Source organism: Nicotiana sylvestris, chromosome 6 (genome assembly GCF_000393655.2).
Source record: "Nicotiana sylvestris chromosome 6, ASM39365v2, whole genome shotgun sequence".
Classification (NCBI taxonomy): Eukaryota; Viridiplantae; Streptophyta; class Magnoliopsida; order Solanales; family Solanaceae; genus Nicotiana; species Nicotiana sylvestris.
Window position 1 is genome coordinate 97,527,737 of NC_091062.1, and position 22,007 is coordinate 97,549,743.

At 40.8% G+C, this 22,007-nt stretch overlaps 1 long non-coding RNA gene and 1 other non-coding gene across 2 annotated transcripts; both read left to right on the plus strand.

Annotated features, from left to right (window-relative positions):
- Positions 1 to 730: 730 nt before the first annotated feature.
- Positions 731 to 16,176, plus strand: LOC138872207 (uncharacterized). Its single transcript, XR_011400666.1, has 3 exons — positions 731 to 4,530; positions 7,451 to 7,518; positions 15,929 to 16,176. It is a non-coding gene; the product is annotated as an uncharacterized lncRNA (long non-coding RNA).
- Positions 16,177 to 19,421: 3,245 nt separating this feature from the next.
- On the plus strand, positions 19,422 to 19,528 carry LOC138872240 (small nucleolar RNA R71). Its single transcript, XR_011400708.1, has one exon. It is a non-coding gene; the product is annotated as a small nucleolar RNA R71 (small nucleolar RNA).
- Positions 19,529 to 22,007: the final 2,479 nt, after the last annotated feature.

Consider the following 22,007-nt stretch of genomic DNA (forward strand, 5'->3'; position numbering starts at 1 on the left):
CTCTCCACCTTGGTATACTTCATCACCTCATTCACTTCTGAACTACACATGACCTGATTCCTTTATAGCCAAGGATATGTAGACAGCTCAGATACCAGGGCTCGGTCACATTCCCCTTTTCTCTTAATTTTAGTCTCTCCAAATAAGGGTCGGGTCAAAAACTGTCTAGTCATTCTTTGTCAGAAAATACTACGTCTTTCTAGTCAAAGAGGGGCAGCTGTAGACATGTGATTTTTAACCCTCCCCAAGATTTTTCATATTTTAGCGCGTAAATTTTTGATTTAGGCATAATATAGATATTTTAAGTAATCTTGACCATTTTACTTTATTTTATTACAAGAAAACAAAATTACAAAAAATAGGTTCATTAATGTTTTATAATCATTTTTAATCTTAAAAAAATATATACAACAATAGTATCGTATTTTTATTTTAATATGATATTTGAAAATACCAAAAATAGATTTGTTTTAATGGTTAGTTTTATTTTAATAATCATTTGAATAGTAGTAATAATTAATAAAGGAGCCCGTATTTTTAATCTCGTTCGCAGTAAAAGAATAGAACTTGGAATCGAGCAACCCATTTTAGACCTAATTTTGAACCTAGCCCACAATTGCCAAACCCATAATTCCTAGGCCCATACCCCTTAACCTAAAACCCTACCAAAAAAACTACAAAAAAAGAAAAATACGCGTAAGACTCTTAAGACCCCGAAGGAAGGATCAGCGCTATTTTTGACCTTGAGACCCCCCACCCCCACGTCGTCATCTTCCCTACATCCCTAACGAGACCTAGCGTGAATCAACCAAAAGCTAGCGCCGTTCAACCCAAACGACCCCTGCTCTCTCCTTTCACCTCAAACCAAACGACCCCATCTCCGCCCTACCATATCGAACCAGCAGCCATACACACACACGCATAGAAACGAGAAAGGGACAGTAGCTGCGAGTTAGGTTCGACCGAGGTTCTAGTCGCCTAGTTCATTTCATTATTGTTTCGTCCAAATTCCGGCAGAATCCAGTTGGTTTTCCGTCGAAGTTCCTATTTTTCCGGCGAGATCCGTTCGAAGCTTCCGATTTGAGGTCAGTTTGAAGTCGCCGTTTGAGGTTTTCCGGTCGCTGGTTCTGTTCTTCACTGAAATTTCACGGTGGAAATTTTTTATTATTGTGAAAGGAAATTTTCCTCATTAAGGTGATAACTATCAATGGTATGTTTCCTGAACCTCTTCTAAATGCTTCCACCAATGATAATATTCATGTCAATGTGTTCAACGATATGGATCAATATCCTGTTCTCATTACATGGTAAATTATCTTCTTTAATTTACTACCACTATTTATTTAATGGATATTATGTTTACGTTGTTGCTAATTAAATAGACATTTCTTCTTATTCTCTGCATTTACTGTTTCATCAGTACAGACTATTGAGATTAGAGGGGGCGGTTATAATTGTCCTTTGATAAGCTCTAGTTGCAGTGGAATCTTCATCTTTATTAGACCGTTTTTGTTTTTTTGTTTACAAACTTTAAACTTTACATATATTTATTAATAACAAATTAGTACCCGTATATAGTATGACTATATTCTGATCCTAACTGATTTTTGGATTGAGGTTTAATTGGTTGATTTTGCGTTTATGATTCTAGAAAATTTGGCGAAATCTGGTTATTTTTGTCTATTCATGTTAGAGTAAGTTGAGGTATGCCATCAAATCACATAATCTATGGCCCTCATATTAATTTTACAATTTAGTGTAGAAAGCCTTTAGGGCCGTTTAAAATACAATTGTGATTGTGTACACGTTCGCGTGACATGATTACAATTCTAAAAACCAATTCGGAGTATGCGTTCGCGCAACTTCGAACAAACCTTCATAATAATAAAAATGGATTTTCGTAGGTTTTTAATTAAATTAGCTCATATAGTCCGAGGTGTGCCGTTTACCATTTAATCATACAAAATGACAAATGTTCGTAGTTTGCTTTAGGCACGCGCAACTTTGGCCAAACTTTTTTTTTTTTTATAATAATAAAGCGTTATTAATTGTGGACACGTTCACGTGACATGATTTTTTTGACGCGCCAAACAAATGGTTACACGTACGCGTGACCCGTTTCAAGATAATTTTCTTAATTAAAAAGCGGTAAAGGATAAATGCATATAGGATCTAAAGTCAGTAATTAAACAATTTTAATAAGCCAAGTATGATCAAAGCGACCGTGCTAGAACCACGGAACTCGGGAATGCCTAACACCTTCTCTCGGGTTAACAGAATTCCTTACTCGGAGTTCTGGTTCGCAGACTGTAATACAGAGTCAATCTTTTCCTCGACTCGGGATTTGAACCGGTGACTTGGGACACCATAAATCTCCCAAGTGGTGACTTGATTTTTAAATAAATAAACAATCCCGTTTCGTTTGTCCTTTAATTGGAAAAACTCTCTTATATTTATACCCTTTACGGGATGTAGTAAAAAGGAGGTGTGACAGATGGCTCTCGAGATGCAGATCATATATCGCACCTTAGTCATACTTGAGTTTTGTAGCGTATGACGCTATCTGTCTCCCCGAGAATTTCATTATGCACTTCGCGTGCTTGTGGTTGATATTCGGGTATTTTACAGGTATGAGCATTTTAGCTCGATAAGTAATTCCTTTATAGATTATTATGTGTTGATCGGGTGGCACTCCACCATCGGTACGTTGTTTAGATCGGGTTGCACGCCGCCACGGGTACCATGGTTGGATCGGGTTGCACACTGCAATGGTATTATGTGTGGATCGGTTTGTACGCTGCAACAATGTGATCTTGAGTATAGTTTCCCATATCTATTCTGGTGTGTTTTGTTTCTCATTTTCTGAGAAAGGTTCATAACACTTTTTGGATGCTAATTAGTTAAGTGGGTTGAGTAGTTCTTTCCAGAGTTCATATTTCCCTTTGGTATGACATTCGATTTTGTAGCTTGTTGGCACATTGTGGCATCATATGAGACTTTTGGCAATGTCTGAGGTGGTTTATTGCTTGAGCAACTTGTACTGGGTGAGACGAGATTATTGGACCTGGGATTAGTGCGATCAGATTTATATGAAGCATTACAGAGCAAATATAGATATTCAGTCCAGGATGAGGTAATAGTTCTTGTTAAGAGGAGAAACTTAATGAATTGTTGAGCAAATATACATTGTGTGGGCATTTGCGACATTTGCGACTGGAGCCAAGGGCTTTTTATTCCTAGACTTAGCCCATTTCCCTCATTTCCCACTTGGAATTAGACAATTTTTGAGAGCATTTATAGAGGGGATTCCATCATCATCAAAAGGTAAGTGATTTCTTCTAGTTGTGAGTTAAATACAAGGTTTATGGATTTAGACATAAAAATTTGTAAAAAATTTGGGATTTTGAAGAAAAACCTAGAAATTGGTATTCTTGGATTTTGACCACGAATTGGGGCATGAAATTTGAATTATATATTTGAGTTCGTGGGGTTATGGATAAAGTTTATCTTCGAAAATTTTCGGAATCGGGCACGTGGGCCCGAAGGTGATTATTATCGACTTTTCGAACGGAGTTGGAAATTATTTTAAATAGAATTATAAGGAGTATTAGAGTGCTTGGGAGCCGACTATGGAACTTCAGAGCGAGATAAGTCTCCTTTCTAACCTTGTAAGAGGGAATTAACCTCATAGGTGAAATAAATTAATATGTGCTTCTAATTGTGGGGGCTACTTACATACGAGGCGACGAGAGTCCATACGTAGCTTCTAGCTATGCCTATGTCCGGGTAGTTTTAGGTTTACATCATGCCTTGTTGATATTGTTTTTTGATTTATGGTTATTGTTTGCCTTGAGAAGAAGCAAGATTGAGGTTTACATCATGCCTTGTTACACTTTGTATTTTCAAAAAGAATTGAAGAGTATTATAATAACTTAAGAAATCTATGTGTAACCGCGTCACAATTATATTCCTCGAGCGGGGTAAATTTGCACTACTCTCATTGGAGCGGGTCGTTCACCTCAGCAGATTAAATAGATGCATCTATGGTTCGGGCCATTCAACCCTCGGCAGTGCACAATTTATATTTATATGTTAGTTCGTGTCGTTTGACCCTCGACAATGCACAATTTATATTTACATTTTGGATACTGCTTCATTTATACTGCTATGGTTTAGAATTTATAATAATTGATACTACTTCATTGGTCTGAGATATAAATTTATAAATGATGAAAAATGAATTTGAAAAATTCTTATCAATAAAAGAATTGTTTACTTACTTCATGATATTGAGCTTACAACCATTCTATGTAACCCATGGTTAAATATATCATTGTTATATTATTGTTGGCCCATAGTAAGTGGCGGAGTCGACCTTTCGTCACTACTTCTTCGAGGTTATACTGGATACTTACTGTATATGTGTTGAATTACGTACTCATACTACACCTACTGCATATTTTATTGTGCAGGTGCATAGATGTCTCATGGCTTTGTGGGTGCAGTGGCACAATTGATATGGGGGCTTAGGTGAGCTGCATCTTATGTTACGATCCGCACCTAGCAGTGTCTCCTTCAGAGTATTTATATCTTCTTTCCTTTCCAAATTTGTATTTCGGATAGATGTTGTATTTTATTTTATTTCTCAGTTGATGCTCATGCACTTGTGACACCAGGTTTTGGGGTGATTATGGGTCGTTCAGTATAGAAATTGTTAAAACATTGTTATTTACACTGAAAAGTCCATCTTTTACTATTTAATTGTATGAAATTACTATTTAAAAATTATTAAAATGAAAACTAAATTAACTATTTAGTGTTGGCTTACCTAACAGTAGTATCCGACGCTGTCACGACCCAATAACCATTAAAGGTCGTGATGGCGCCAGACACCGCTGTTAGGCAAGCCAACAATAAATAATTAATTTGGTTCTCATTTTTAGTATTTTTGAAATAATAATTTCTTTAGGTTAAATGATACATGAAGAACTTCACAGAGTAAATAATAATATTTTTAACAAATTTCAATATTAAATAATCCCCTAATAATCCCAGAACCCAGTATCACAAGTACATAAACATTTACTAGGAAGTAAAAATAACATACAACAACTGCCCGGAATACAAATTGGACAGAAAAGAAAATACAAGTACTCTGAAGGAGACTCTGGTGGCTGCGGATCGTCTCATAAGATACAACCCAACTAAGTCCCCGTATAAATCGCGCCGCTACACCAACAAGGCCACTGAACATACATGTGCTTGTACAACAAAATGTAGAGCAAGTGTTGTATGAGTACGAAAATAGCACGTACCCAGTAAATATCCAGTCTAATCTCGAAGAAATAGTGATGAGAGGTCGGCTCCAACACTTACTATGGCCATCAATAATGTTATTAGTTGTGGAATTATTAAAAACGACAGTAAACTCAGGGAAATCATGAGGCAAGTAAACAATCCTTTTGGTAACAAGATATTTTGCTAATTCATTTTTTTCCATATTTATCAATTTATCTCAGACCAGGGAGGCAATATCATTATTCATAAATTTCAAGGCAAGCAATACAAGCATGCAAAAATCATGCCGAGGTCTTATGGCCCAATCCAATAATTATTTAAACTATGCATTACCAGAGGGTGGAATGACGCGAACCATAGATGCATTTATTTAATCTGCTAAGGCGTTCGGCCCGTTTTACAAAGATAAACACATTCAAACAGTCAATCGAGAATTTATCAAGGGGGAGTTATACAAGGAAATGCAATTTCTCTTTTAACAGCCACGAAATGATGATTAGCCTTTTAAAAAATTTATTTACCAAGTTCGATATGATTTAAGCATTTTAAATTGACAACAAGATTGCAAATATTACAAGTAGAGCATGCTTTTAGGTCCTAGACTACCCGGACTTAAGCATAATAGTAGCTACGCACGGACATTCGTCACGTCGTGCGTATGTCGCCCCCACAAATAGGAGCACATATTGATTTATTTCACCTATGGCGTAAATTCCCTCTTACAAGGTTCGAAAGGAGACTTACCTCGCTCCGAAGTTCCATAAGCGGCTTCCGAGCCCGTTAAACAACTCGAATCAATGCTCAACGCTCCAAAACTAGCAAATAATTATGCAAACCCATTAATATATACTCAAATACTCATTATAATCCAATTTATAACAATTTCTAACCTCGATCGAAAACTCGATAAAAATCACCCTCGGGTAAGCTTTACCCATAATGCCACGAACTCAAATATATAACTTATTCCAAGTTCCATGTCAAAAATCGTGGTCAAAATCCTAAAATATAAATTCTAGGTTTTTCCACCGAAACCTCAAATTCCCACTAATTTTCCATGATTAAATCCATATAAAATCATGTATTTAACTCAAATTGGGAAGAAAGCACTTATCCCTTACTAGTTGATGAAAATGGCACTCCACACTGCTCCAAAATCGGCTTCCATGGATGAAATAAAATGAAATTGAGCCAAACCTTTCGTTTTAAAGAAGACGCTGCCCAGCCCTAACCTTCGCACCTGCGGTCCAATAGCCGCTTTTGCAGCTCCGCACCTACGAAAATCCATCGCAGGTGCGGCTCTAACTCAACCCAGCAGCTTCCGCTTTTGTGATCTCCCTTCCGCATCTGCGCCTTCGCAGGTGCGGATCTTCCCTCGCACCTGCGCTCCTGCCCGCTTCTGTGACTACTAGGCCGCTTCTGCGGCTTCGCACCTACAGCCAAAACCTCACAGGTGCGGTTACACCAGATGTTAGCTTCCTCAATTCTTTTTAAAATTCTAAATTCGATCCGTTAACAACCCGGAATCCATCCGAGGCCCTCGGGACCTCATCAAATCACTCCAACCTGTCCCAAAACATAACGTGGACCTATTCGAGGCCTCAAATCACATCAAACGACATCGAAATCATGAATCACACCCCAATTCGATATTTATGAAGTTTAGAACTTCAAACTTCTTCGTCCGATGCCAAAACCTATCAAATCACGTCCAATTGACCTTAAATTTTGCTCACAAGTCATATTTGATATTACAGACCTGCTCCAACTTTCAGAATCAAAATTTGATCCCGATATCAAAAGGTCCACTTCCGGTCAAACTTCTCATAACATTTAAATTTCTAGCTTTAGCCAAATGACTCGAAAATGACCTACAGACCTCCGAATAAACTTCTGGACGCGCCCCCAATACCAGGATCACCATACAGAGCTATTTCCTGGCTCAAAATCCCAAACGGACATCGAAAACATTGAAAGGTACTTCAACCTAAATTTATGAAATTCCTCCCAAAATGAAAATTTTATCCGATACTAAAACATGGGCCAGGGGGACTTTTTGGGTAATTTTCTTAATTTCGTGTGTTAGCTTCGAATTAATTAGTGGAATTAGTTACTTGAAGTTATATTTACATTATGCAATTGATTTGAATAGATTTGGGCCATTTGGAGTCGGCTACTCATGGCAAAAACATGATTTCGAGTTGATTGGGCCGGTTCGAGGTAAGTGGCTTGCCTAACCTTGTGTGTGGAACTTCCCTTAGGATTTGGTATTGTTGTTATATGAGTACCGTGTACGTGAGGTGATGAGTGCGTACACGTGCTAATTGTTGAAAATCCCATTTTCATTAAGCTAATACCATACATTCTTGTAGTTTAGCAAATACTTGTACTTGAAGCCTCTTATTTAGATTAGGGAAAGCATTGCTACGTGACTTAATTGCCTTTCCTGCTTTAATTTCCTACTTGTACTCTGTGTAGCATGTTAGAGTAGAGATTCTTGTCTAATTCTTGAATAGAACTGTACACTTTTCTGAGATGGTTGTGTATTTACTTTGGGACTACGGGACGATATACCGGGAGATCCCCCCTGCTTGTTTACTTTGGGACTACAGATCGGTGTTCCAGTAGATCCCTCTGCACATTTATGATTGGGACTACGGGATAGCACCTGGTAGATTCCTCGTATTGGATATCTACTTTAAGACTACGAATTTGGTTTTCGGGAGTTTCCCTTGAACATTTATAATTTGGACTACGGGACGATATCCTGGGAGATCCTCGATCGAGGTTAGGCTTGGCTCTTATTGAGTACCGCTATGGTGTACTCATGCCCTTCCTGCACATGTTTTTCGTGTACAGATCCAGGTTATTTCGCTCAACCATACCATTAGTGAGGTGAGGTGATCTTCAAAGACTTTGAGGTATATCTGTCGTGTCCGCAGACCAAGGAGTCCCTCTCTATTCTCCCCTATAGCTTTAGCTCTCCCGTATTTACTTTCGTTTAGACATTCTGGAGATTAGAATACTTGTAGTTATTCAACAGCTTGTGATTTCATGAGATTTCAGGTTTTGGGAGTTAATTCACTTTGAGAGTTTATATTTTTATATGCCGAGCGGCATCTTAAATGTTTTATTTATGTTTATTCTACAGTTTTTGGCTAGTTTTATCTTTCATTTCTTTTTTCACAAATCGTTAGGCTTACCTAGTCGTAGAGACTAGGTGCCATCACGATAGTTCACAGAGGACGAACTTGGGTCGTGAAAGTTGCTATCAGAGCTCTAGGTTCATATGAGTCATGAATCACAAGCCAGTTTATTAGAGTCTCGCGTATCAATACAACTACGTCTGTACTTATCTACGAGAGGCTATGTATATGTTTGTAAAATTCCACTACATTTGATCTCCTTGTCGTGTGAGATTGATATCACAATTCTAAACTTATGTCTTCTATTCTCTGACAGATGGTAAGAACATGTGCTACCGGAGATGACCAGACACCCGCGCCCCCTGCTAGAGTTGTCAAAGGTCGGGGCTGGGGTAGAGGCCAAGGACGCGCCCGTGGTGCAGCCAGAGCACCCACGCGAGCTGTCACAGAAGAGCCACACGCCTACTGCTACTACTATTCCAGCTCTTCAGGAGACTCTTGCACAATTCGTGAGCATGTAAACCACTCTAGCTAAGGTAGGGCTGATTTCCCTTGCTGCAGCCACATCCCAAGCTGGGGGAGGAGCACGGACTCCCGTTGCCCTCACTCCTGAGCAGTGGGTCCAGGTTGATCAGATCCTAGAGGTTATATCAGTACCGCCGGTGGCCCCAGTTCAACCTGAGGACAAGGCATCGGCTTCAGAGGATGAGCAGTGGAGGCTTGAGAGATTCAAGAAGTATAAGCCTCCTGTATTCAGTGGTTTAGAATCAGATGATGCCTTGGGATTTTTGGAGGAGTGCTACTGTATCCTCCGCACTATGGGTATATCAGGATCGAGTGGGGTTTCTTTCATTACCTTCGAGCTTCGAGGAGCCGCCTACCAGTGGTGGCGTACTTTTGAGCTAGATAGTCCAGCTGAGGCAACATCCCTTACTTGGACTCAGTTTTTAGATATGTTCCTGAGATACTTTGTCCCTCAAAGCCTTAGGGACGCATGGCGTGCAGAGTTTCAGCATTTGTGCGAGGGCACTATGACTGTTTCGGAGTATGCTGTCTGTTTCGTTGACTTGGCTAGGCATGCACCAGCCTTGGTTGCTACAGTTCGTGAGAGGGTTCATCGGTTTATTGAGGGGCTTATTCCTAGTATCAGGTCTAGCATGGCTCGTGAGTGGGAGATGGATATCTCTTATCAGCATGTGGTGAGCATTGCTAGGAGAGTGGAGTGTATGCATGCTCGGGATAGAGAGGAGAGAGAGTCCAAGAGGTCTCGAGAGTCGGGCCATTATTCTGGTTCCCGTGCTCCAGCTACAGTTCGTTAGTTATATAAGTCGCCCCGTTCATTCAGCTCTTCCAGCAGCCAGTGGCATTTCAGCTCCTCCTAGATCTTAGGAGACTTATTATGCACCTCCAGTATCTAGTGCGCCTCCTGCGTGGGGTATTTTCAGTGGTCAGTCCAGCAGACCTGGCCCGAGCCACTCATAGCCACCACACCATCCCAAAGCTAATTTTGAGTATGGCCACACTTGCCATATGGTGAGGGATTGCCCTAGACTTAGGAGGGGTGCACCTCCACAGACTCCTCAGCTACATCGTGCCCCGTAGAATTTCCAGGCTATGGTTCTAGTACCAGTTGCTACCCCACCTGCTCAGCCAGCTAGAGGTGGAGGTCAAGGAAGTAGAGGTCGCCCTAGAGGAGGAGGCCAGGTGAGATATTATGCCCTTCATGCCCATACTGAGGTTGTCGCCTCCGATTCTGTCATCACAGGTATTGTCCTGGTTTGTCATAGAGATGCATCGGTTCTATTCAATCCAGGCTCCACTTATTCTTATGTGTCTTCTTATTTTACCCCACACTTGGGTATATCTCGGGATTCTTTGAGTTCGCATGTTTATGTTTCTACTCCTGTGGGGGATTCTCTTATTGTGGACCGCGTTTATCAAACGTGTTTGGTTGCTCTTAGTGGTTTTGAGACTAGAGCCAATTTATTATTGCTCAGCATGGTAGACTTCGATGTTATCTTGGGCATGGACTGGTTGTTGCCCTATTATGCTATTCTTGATTGTCACAACAAAACCGTGATGTTGGCTATGCCAGGTGTACCGTGAGTAGAGTGGAGGGGTACGTTAGATCATACTCCTAGTAGAGTTATTTCTTTCCTTAAAGCTCAGCGAATGGTTGAGAAGGGGTGTGACGCGTATCTGGCCTATGCGAGAGATGTTAGTGTTGATACCCATATAGTTGATTCAGTCCCAGTAGTACGGGACTTCCCTTATGTGTTTCCAGCTGATCTTCCGGGTATGCCACCCGATAGGGATATTGATTTTGGCATTGATCTGTTGCCGGGCACTCAGCCCATTTCTATTCCTCCGTATCGTATGACCCCTCCTGAGTTGAAGGATCAGTTACAGGAATTGCTTGATAAGGGTTTTATTTGGCCCAGTGTATCACCTTGGGGTGCTTCTGTCTTGTTTGTGAAGAAAAATGATGGTTCTATGCATATGTGCATTGATTATTGCCAGTTGAACAAAGTTACAGTGAAGAATCATTATCCTTTTCCTTTTATTGATGATTTGTTTGACCAGCTATAGGGTACACGAGTGTTTTCTAAGATTGACTTGCGTTTAGGTTACAATCAGTTGAAGATTCGGGAGCCAGACATCCCAAAGACTACTTTTAGGACTCGGTATGGTCATTACGAGTTCCTTGTTAAGTCATTTGGGCTTACCAATGCCCCATCAACCTTCATGCATTTGATGTACAGTGTGTTCCGGCCATATCTTGACTCGTTCATCATTATCTTTATTGATGATATTCTGGTATACTCCTGAAGTCGGAATAATCATGGGTAGCACCCGAGGACAGTGCTTCAGACTTTGAGGGAAAAGAAGTTATATGAAAAGTTCTCGAAATGTGAGTTTTGGTTGGATTCCGTGGCATTCTTGGGTCATGTGGTATTGACTGAGGGTATACAGGTGGATCCAAAGAGAGTGGAAGCAGTATAGGGTTGGCTCAGACCATCCTCAGCTATAGATATCCATATTTTTCTTCGCTTGACGGGTTATTATCGTCGATTTGTTGAGGGGTTTTCATCTATTGCAGCACATATGACCAAACTGACCCAGAAGGGTGCTCCGTTCCAGTGGACAGAAGAGTGTGAGGCGAGCTTCCAAAATCTCAAGACAGCTTTGACTACAACCCAGTATTGATATTTCTTACAGTTTCAGGGTCTAATACTGTCTATTGTGATGCCTCGAGGATTGTCCTTGGAGCGGTATTAATGTAGGACGGTAGGGTGACTACCTATGCATCCAGATAGTTGAAGGTACATGAGAAGAATTATCCTGTCCATGATCTCAAGTTAGCTGCTATTGTTCACGCCTTGAAGATCTGGCGTCATTATTTGTACGATGTTCCTTGTGAGATCTATACTGTCCACTGGAGTTTGCAAAATCTGTTCAAGTAGAAGGATCTTAATTTGTGCCAGAGGGTGTGGTTAGAGCTACTGAAGGACTATGATATTAGTATCTTGTATCACCCAGGCAAGGCCAATGTGGTGGCCGATGCTTTGAGTCGCCGGGCGGAGAGTTTGGCTTATTTACCAGCAGCAGAGAGGCCCATGGCAATGGATGTTCAGGCGTTAGCTAGCCAGTTTGTGAGATTGGATCTTTCGGAGCCCAGTCGGGTTCTAGCTTGCGTGATTTCTATATGATCGTATCAGGGAGAGTCAGTATGATGACCCTCATTTGCTCGTCCTCAAGGACAAGGTTCTACACGGTGATGTTAGAGATGTGACTGTGGGTGATGACGAGGTAATGAGGATGCAGGGTCGAGTATGTGTACCTAATGTTGATGGGCTTCGGGAGTTGATTCTAGAGAAGGCCCATAATTTGCGGTATTCCATCCATCCGGGTGCCACTAAGATGTTCCAGGATTTAAGGCAACACTATTGGTGGAGGCGGATAAAGGAGGATATAGCTGGGTTTGTAGCTTGGTGCCTCAATTGTTAGCAGGTAAAGTATGAGCACTAGAGACTGGGTAGGTTGCTTCAGTAGATAGAGATTCCGGAGTGAAAGTGGGAGCGGATCACCATGGACTTCATTGTTGAACTCCTACGGACTTTGAAGAAGTTCGATACCATTTGGGTGTTTGTGGATCGGCTGACCAAATCCGCGCACTTCATTCCTGTGTGTACTACCTATTCTTCGGAACAGTAGGCGGAGATTTATGTCTGGGAGATTGTTCGTCTGCATGGTATTCTAGTTTCTATCATTTCAGACAGAGCTACTCAGTTCACATCGCGGTTCTGGAGGGCCGTACAACATGAGTTAGGTACTAGGGTGGAGTTGAGCATAACATTTCATGCCCAGATAGACAGACAGTCCGAGTGCATTATTCAAATTCTTGAGGATATGCTCCGTGCGTGTATGATGGAGTTGGGAGGTTCTTGGGATCAGTTCTTGCCACTGACGGAGTTTGCCTACAACAATAGTTATCAGTCCAGCATTCAGATGGCACCGTATGAGGCTTTGTATGGTAGGTGGTGTAGATCCCCGGTGGGTTGGTTTGAGCCGGGTGAGGCTAGATTATTAGGCAGAGACTTGGTTCAGGATGCCTTAGAGAAGGTTAAGGTGATTCAGGATAGACTTCAGACAGCCCAGTCTAGACAGAAAAGTTATGCGGACCAGAATGTTCGTGATGTTTCCTATATGGTTGGAGAGTGGGTCTTGCTTCGGGTTTTGCCTATGAAGGGCGTTATGAGATTTGGGAAGAAAGGGAAGTTGAGTCCGAGGTTTATTGGTCTTTCTGAGATATTGAGACGTGTTGGGGAGGTTGCTTATGAGCTTGCCTTACCTCCTAGCTTGGCAGGAGTTCATCCGGTATTTCATGTTTCGATGCTCCGAAAGTATCACGGCGATCCGTGACACGTATTGGATTTCAGTTCAGTCCAGTTGGACAAGGATCTATCTTATGTTTAGGAGTCGGTGACAATATTGGACAGGCAAGTTCGGAAACTGAGGTCAAAGAACATTGCATCAGTGAAGGTTCAGTGGCGGGGTTAGCCAGTTGAGGAAGCGACCTGGGAGACTGAGCAGGATATGCGCAACTGTTACCCTTATCTTTTAACTACTTCAGGTATAGCTCTATGCTCGTTCAAGGACGAATGAATATTTTAAGAGTGGAAGGATGTAATGACTCGGCCGGTCATTTTAAGAATTAATGCCCCGATCCCCTATTAACTGCTTTCCCTGTGTTTATTTCTGCTATTATAAATTGTCGGGAGGATTCGTTTGGGGTTTCATAGTGTTTTGGGATACTTAGTCCCTAAATGAGAGCTTAAACTTTAGAATTTGGACCATAGTCGGAGTAGTGTGAAGACGGCCTCATAATGGAATTTTGTTGGTTCCTTAGCTCCGTTAGGAGATTTCGGGCTTAAGGGCATGTTTGGATTGTGTTTTGGAGGTTCGTAGGTTAATTAGGATTGAAATACTGAAAGTCGAATTTTTGAAGTTTCCGGTTTGATAGTGAGAATTCGATATTGGGGTCGGAATGGAATTTCGGAAGTTGGAGTTGGTCCATTGTGTCATTTGGGACGTGTGTGCAAAATTTCAGGTCATTTGGACGAGGTTCGATAGACTTTTTGATCGAAAGCGGAAATTGGAAGTTTTTGGAATCCTTAGGCTTGAATCCGAGGGTGTTTTGATGATTCGATGTTGTTTTGAGTGTTCCAAAGATTGGTACGAGTTTGAATAGTGGTATATGACTTGTTTGTATTTTTGGTTGAGGTCCCGGGGGTCTCGAGATGATTTCAGAAGATTGTCGGAAGAATTGGGAGTTGTTTAGAGCAGCTTCAGCTCCTAAACTTCTATTATAACCGCACCTGTGGATTGGGGACCGCATGTGCGTGATCGCAGAAGTGTGGGAGAAGCTGTATATGTAGCCATGCGCTAGAGGACCAGAAGTCGCAGGTGCGAGAGGTTGAGCGCACCTGCGAGACCGCAGGTGCAGTAAGTGAAGCACAGGTGCGACCCCAGTGCAATAAGTGATTTCCGCAGATGCACACCTGGGACTGCAGGTGCAGGTCAGTAGGTGCGAGGAAAAGGTCGTAGGTGCAGAAAGATTGGGCTAGAACCTATATAAGGGTTCCTTAGCAATTTTAAGCTCTATTTCACCATTTTTATCCGGGATTGAAGCTTTTTAGGAGATTTTTGAGAGAGAATTCAAGTGAGCTTCGAGGAGGTAAGATTTTTGGAACCAAGACTCATTTATATGGTGTTATTTCATTGATTTGACAAAGAATTTATGGAAAATGATGGTTAGAATTAGGGGGTTTAGGGTTTGAGATTTGAGACTTCGATTTTGGGATTTGAGGGGTTGTTTGTGGTCCGATTTTGATGTATTAGGTGTGTATGAACTCGTGAGATTGTAAGGACTCTAGTTTTGCAAATTTTATCCGATTCCAAGACATGGGCCTGAGGGACTTTTTGGGCAATTTTCTTAATTTCGCGTGTTAGCTTCAAATTAATTAGTGGAATTAGTTACTTGAAGTTCTATTTTCATTATGCAATTGATTTGAATAGATTTGGGCCATTTGGAGTCGGGTACTCGTGGCAAGAACATGATTTCGGGTTGACTGAGCTAGTTCGAGGTAAGTGGCTTGCCTAACCTTGTGTGGGGGAACTGCCTTTAGGATTTGGTGTTGTTATATGAGTGTCGTGTACGTGAGGTGACGAGTACGTACACGTGCTAATTGTTGAAAATCCCGCTTTCATTAAGATAATACCATGTTTTCTTGTAGTTTAGCAAATACTTGTACTTGAAGCCTCTTGTTTAGATTAGGGAAAAAATGCCTACGTGACTTAATTGCCTCTCCTGCTTTAATTGCCTACTTGTATTCTGTGCTGCATGTTAGAGTAGAAATTCCTGTCTAATTCTTGGATAGAATTGTACACTTTTATGAGATGGTTGTGTATTTACTTTGGGAGTACGGGACGATATCCCGGGAGATCCCCCCTGCTTGTTTACTTTGGGACTACAGATCGGTATTCCGGTAGATCCCCCTGCCCATTTATGATTGGGAATATGGGATAGCACCCGGTAGATTCCCCATACTGGATATTTACATTGGGATTACAAATTTGGTGTTCTGGAAGTTTCCCTTGCACATTTATGATTTGGACTACGGGATAATATCGTGGGAGTTCCTCTGTAGATTTACGTTTGGGACTACGGGACGATATCTCGGGAGATCCTCTATTGCTATTTTTATGTACTGAGTTAGGTTCTTTTCAGTGATTTTATTCGTTAGAGACTGTTAGCATTTTAATTATATTGTCGTATTATATACTGTTTTACCTTGTTTTTCATCTATAATCAGTAGGGCCCTGAACTTCCTCGTCACTACTCAATCGAGGTTAGGCTTGGCACTTACTGAGTACCGTTGTGGTGTACTCATGCCCTTCCTGCGCATGTTTTTCGTGTGCAGATCCAGGTTCTTCGGCTCAACCATACCATCAGTGAGGTGAGGTGATCTTCAGAGATTTCGAGGTATATCTGCCACATCCGCAGACCGAGGAGTCCCTCTCTATTCTCCCATCTAGCTTTAGCTCTCCTGTATTTACTTTCGTTTAGGCATTCTGGAGATTAGAACACTTGTAGTTATTCAACAGCTTGTGATTTCATGAGATTCCGAGTTTTGGGAGATGATTCAATTTGGGAGTTTATATTTGTATATGCCGCGACATCTTAAATATTTTATTTATGTTTATTCCGCAGTTATTGGCTAGTTTTATCTTTCGTTTCTTTTTTCGCAAATCGTTAGACTTACCTAGTCGTAGAGACTAGGTGCCGTCACAACAGTTCACAGAGGGCGAACTTGGGTCGCGACAACTATACCACAGCGGTACCCAGTAAGTGGCAAGCCTAACTTCGGTCGAATAGTGACGAGAAAGGTCAGAGCCCTACTGGTTATATACATAAAACGAGGTAAGACAGTATAAAATGTAAGAATATAATTAAAGCACTAACAATTGATCGATAATAAAATCACAGGGAGAATGTAACTTAGTACATAGAAATAGCAACAGGGAATCTCCGGGATATCGTCCCGTAGTCCCAAACATAAATGTGTAGAGGATCTCCCGGAATACCAATCCGTAGTCCCAAAGTAAATATCCAGTGCAGGGAATCTCCCGGGTGTTGTCCCGTAGTCCCAAATATAAACGTGCAGGAGGATCTCTCGGAATACCGATCTGTAGTCCCAAAGTAAACATGCAGGGGGATCTCCCCAGATATCGTCCCGTAGTCCCAAAGTAAACAAATAACAGTAGCAAGAAGGAATCTACATTTCTATTCATAAATAAACATGAATTTTACTCTAAACATTCTGCACATGATACAAGTAAGCAGTTTGAGCAGGTAAAACAATTAGAACACATAGGCATGCGTTTCCTAAGCTAAACAAGAGGCTTCAAGTACAAGAAATGCTAAATTACAAGACAGACATAGATATTTACTTAATAAAAATGGGGTTTTTCAGCAATTAGCACGTGTACGCACTCGTCACCTCACGTACACGACACTCATATAACAAACAACACCAAAATCCTAAGGGGAGTTTCCCCACACAAGGTTAGGCAAGCCACTTACCTCGAACCAGCTCAATCAACTCGAAATCACGTTCTTGCCACGAGTACACGACTGCAAATCGATCACTCACGAGCACACTCGAACAAAAATCACGAAAATTCGATGTCAGAATCTCATTCAAAACTCGGATTATAAATTGGGGAACTTTTCTCCCATTTTCAAACTTTTATCCCCTAAATTCCGTATTTAGAAGAGGAAAACAACAATAGATTATAGCTCTAACATCAAAATCAAGATAGAAATTGTTACCCAATGTTTCTCCTTCAAAAACCCTCGAGAAATTGCCCTAAACCGAGCTCCAAATTATTTTTCCCAAGTTATGAGTTCAAACCCTCGTTTTTCCCTTTTACTGCACAACAATTTTTGCACCTACGAGGGCTCTACCGCACCTGCGGTCCCGCTTCTGCAGCCTTTTATCCGCACCTGCGACTTTTCATTAAACGACTGTAAGTTGCACCTGCGACGCTATACTCGCAGATGAGGTCCGCTTCTGCGGTTCTTGGGCCACATTTATGACCAGCTTCAATTGGGTCTCAGACCGCACCTGCGGTCATCATACCGCTTCTGCCGCGCAGCACCTGCGGTCCTACACACGCAAGTGCGGTTATGACAGGTTCAGCAACTCAGATTTTTGCCTTGGTCCAAATTCTAATCCGTTAGACATCCGAAACTCACCCGAGGCCCCCGAGACCTTAACCAAATATGCCAACCAATCCTAAAACACCATACGAACTTATTCCAACCCTCGAATCATATCAAACAATGCTAAAACCAGGAATCACCCTCCAATCCAAGCAATATGAACTAGAAATCTCAAGAATCCTACACTCGATGATAAAACTAACCAAATCAAGTCCGATTGACCCCCAAAATTTATACACAGGTCACATTCAACCCTACAGAGCTATTGCAACTCTCAAAATCGGATTTTGACCCCGATATCGAAATTTCACTATCGAACTGGAAACTTCAAAAATTCAACCTTCGGTATTTCAAGCCTAAATAAGCTACGGACCTCTAAAACACAATCCGAACACGCTGCTAAGCCCGGAATCACCTAACAGAGTTAACGGAACAAACCGAATTCCATTCCTAGGCCGTCTTCACACTGCTCCGACAACGGTCCAAATTCTAAAGCTGAAGCTCTCATTGAGGGACTATGTGTCCCAAAACACTCCAAAACCCAAAACGAATCCTCCCGGCAACTCACAATAGCAGAAACAAAGACAAGAAAAGCAGTTAATAGGGGATCAGGGCGTAAAATTTTAAAACGACCGACGGGGTCGTTACATAGTAGAGTCTCCTTGAGAGTATTTATATTTTATCTTCCCGTCCAATTTGTATTCCGGATGGATTATGTATTTTAATTTATTTTTCCTAGTTGATACTCATGCATTTCTGACACAGGGTTCTGGGATGATTATGGGATTTTTCAAAAATGAATTTTTTAAAGACATTATTATTTACTCTTTGAAGTTCATCACTTATTATTTAATTGAAGAAAATTATGATTTAAAAAATACTAAAATAAGAACGAAATTAACTACTCGGTGTTGGTTTGCCTAACAGTGGTGTCCCACGCCATCACGACCATTAATGGATTTTGGGTTGTGATACTTTCCTGACACAAGAGTTGCCAGTTGGCTTAACTGAACTTCCAATTTTTTGAGGGATGCGTTGTGGCTTCCCATCTTTTCATCAGTCGCCTTAATGTACTTGTATAAGAGGTCATCAAGATTTGAATGAGTTCATTGAGGCCTTTGCTGATATGGGGCAGCTTGATGATAAGGTCTGAAATTCGTTTGGCCACAATTTTTGATTCTGGTATCCCGGTGGACCCTGTACTTGTTGCTTTTGGAAGCTATGAGAGTTTTTGGCACCATTTGGGTTACTCCATTGAAATCCTGGATATTTTTGTGCCATTGAACTTCCAAAAGGGTACTGTTTGTAACTGATGACATTAACTTGTTCATCACTTTGGTTGATCGCTTGGCATTCATGGTTCAGATGATTTCCTCCACATATGTCACAAGTTTCAGTCTGTCTTGGTTGTTGTGTATTCACCTGAAAATATTCAAACTTCTGTGCCAAGGAAACAATCTGTTGTGTTAGTGTATTTAGAGCATTTACCTGATTTACCGTAGTAGCCTTCTTGATGATTACACGCTCAGATGGCCATTGGAAGGCATTCTCAGAATTCGCATTCAACAATTGCAATGCTTATTCTGTAGTTTTACCCATTATGGAACCTCCTGCGGCTGCATGAATAACATTTCTAGAAGAGGGTTTTAACCCGTGATAAAAAAATATACAACTACATTTGTTCAGGAATGTCATGATATGGATATTTTCTCAGCATTGCTTTTAATCTTTCCCATGCTTGATAAACCGACTTAGTGTCAGTTTGCAAAAAATTAGATATATCTTGTCTTGACTTTGTTGTTTTAGCAGGAGAAAAATATTTGTTCAAAAATTTCTGAGTCATCTGGTCACATGTGGTAATAGACCCTTGAGGCAATATTCGCAACCAAGTCATGGCATCTTCTTTTTTTTAAAAAAAGAAATAGCCTTAAATTGATAGCTTCAGGAGGTACTCCATTATACTTAGCAGTTTCAACAATTTTCCAAAAATCAATCAAATGACTATGTGGATCTTCACTTGAATCTCTTGTAAAGATACAAGATTGTTGAATTGTTTGAATCAGGTCGGTCCTGATTTCAAAGTTGTTAGCTGCTACTGGAGGTTTCCTAACACTAGATTCACAGTTGAAGCGGTCAAGTCTAGCATAATCCCTTAGGATTCTATTTGTTGGTCTTGACCCCACTTCATCAAACAACTCATCTAAGTGGACTTGTGGTGGGATTTCTTGTGGGTTGTCATCATCACCTAGTTAATGCTCCATTCTATTGCAGGGTACGTGTTGAGAAGAAGATGCTTGTCCTTTCTTGCATAATCAAAGAGATCTTTCAACTTCAGGATCGTAACTCACCAGCTTTTTGTAGAAGAACGCATAATAAACTACCTGGAATTCTTAAAGTAAAGAAAATTAAACATTTTTTACTTAGTTCCTAGAAATGAATAGTACTAAAATAAAATACTAGAAGTAAAATCAAAATAATAGTAGTAATTAATTAGTAGCATGTGGTAACCATAAATAATAATAGTAAAGATGATTACAACGATGAAAGAATAAGGTAGTTATTGGAAAAGAAATACTATTGTTATATGTATTACTGAATAATTACAATAGATATTATATAATATAAAAAACATAATGTCACGATCCCAAATGCCACGGTTGTGATGGCGCCTATCACAGTACCAAGCAAGCCAACCGAATATTTACCACAACGAAATCTTTTATAAAAATTATTTTCTAGTATCGAATAATTCTTAACTTAGTCATATGAAATAGATGAGTAAAACAGAACATGCGGAAAAACCAGTACAAAATACCAACACAGCCCAACAATCCGGTGTCACAAGTAAAGAGCCTCTAAATACAACCCAAACGGCCTGACTAATACATCATAAGTCTAAAATAGCAGAAAACTAAGATAGGAAGGAGGAAAGCAGGGCTGCGAACGCTGTGCAGTTACCTTGCAGTCTCTAGTAATGCTCTGAGAGTGCTGGGAACCCTCACTCTGCTACTCGGGCACCTGGATTTGCACACAAGGTGCAAGGAGTAACATGAGTATGCCAACTCAGTAAGTAACCAATGTAAATAAGGTCTGAGTGCAGTGACAACAAGTAAAAATTATATAATAAGTTTCAACAGAAATTTCAAGTCGAATTCTGCAATTTAAAAGCCAATCATCTCATAAAACTTCAGTTTCAATTAAAAATACTTTGAAATCATTTATTTAATAGTTTTCAAGAGAGGCTCAGTATAAAAAGAAGAGTAAAAGCAAAAAATGTCATAAATGGGCCCCTCGGGAAAGGTATCACTCATAAGTATAGCCTCTCGGGCAAGCCTCTCAGTTACTCATGACTCATCTCTCGTTAATCAGTACTCACACTCAGAACTCCAGCTCAATAGATATCTCATAATAACAGTAATAGTAATAACTGCTGCGGTGTGCAGCCCGATCCATAATTTATAGTCGACTACGCTCACTGGGGGTGTACAGACTTTGGAGGGGCTTCAAGCCCTAACTCCCCAATTTTAGACTTCAAATCCCCCAAATTTCATTTTTAATTAGGTAGGAATCAGAATAGGATCAAGTATTAAGTCCATAAACCTTACCTCCAAGAAGTTCTCTTTGATTCCCTCTTCAATCTCCCTCAAGAAGATCCCAAACCGAGTAAAAAATGGTGAACTTTGGCCAAAAATCGCAAAAATGGCCTGTTAAACATTCTGCCCAGCTTTAAAATTACTTAATCGCGATCACGAAGCACAAACTTCGCTGGCCCACAATTTACCCTACACGAACGCATCGTTCCCCACACGAACGCGATACATAGCAGCCTACACCTACGCGATCGTGGACCAGGGATCGCGTTCGCGAAGAACAACGTGTGGTCAACCTCTGGTCTACTTTACCTTACGCGAAAGCGACCTACCACACGCGTTCGTGAATAAGAACCTTGCAGCCTTATGCGATCACGTCCTCAGCTATGCGATCACATTGAACAAAATCTCACCCCCGCTGGCTAAGCCTATGCGATCACGATCCCCTTTACGCGATCGCACAGAACAAATGTCTGCAACACCAACAACAGAAATCTACAACTTTCCAAACATAAATTTGATTCGTTTAACCACCTGAAACTAACCCGAGGCCCTCGGGACCTTAACCAAACATGCCAATATATCCCATAACATCATTCAAACTTGTTCCAAACTTTGGAACGCTCAAAACAACATCAAAACACCAAATTAACATCGGATTCAAGCCTAAGAATTCCAAAAACT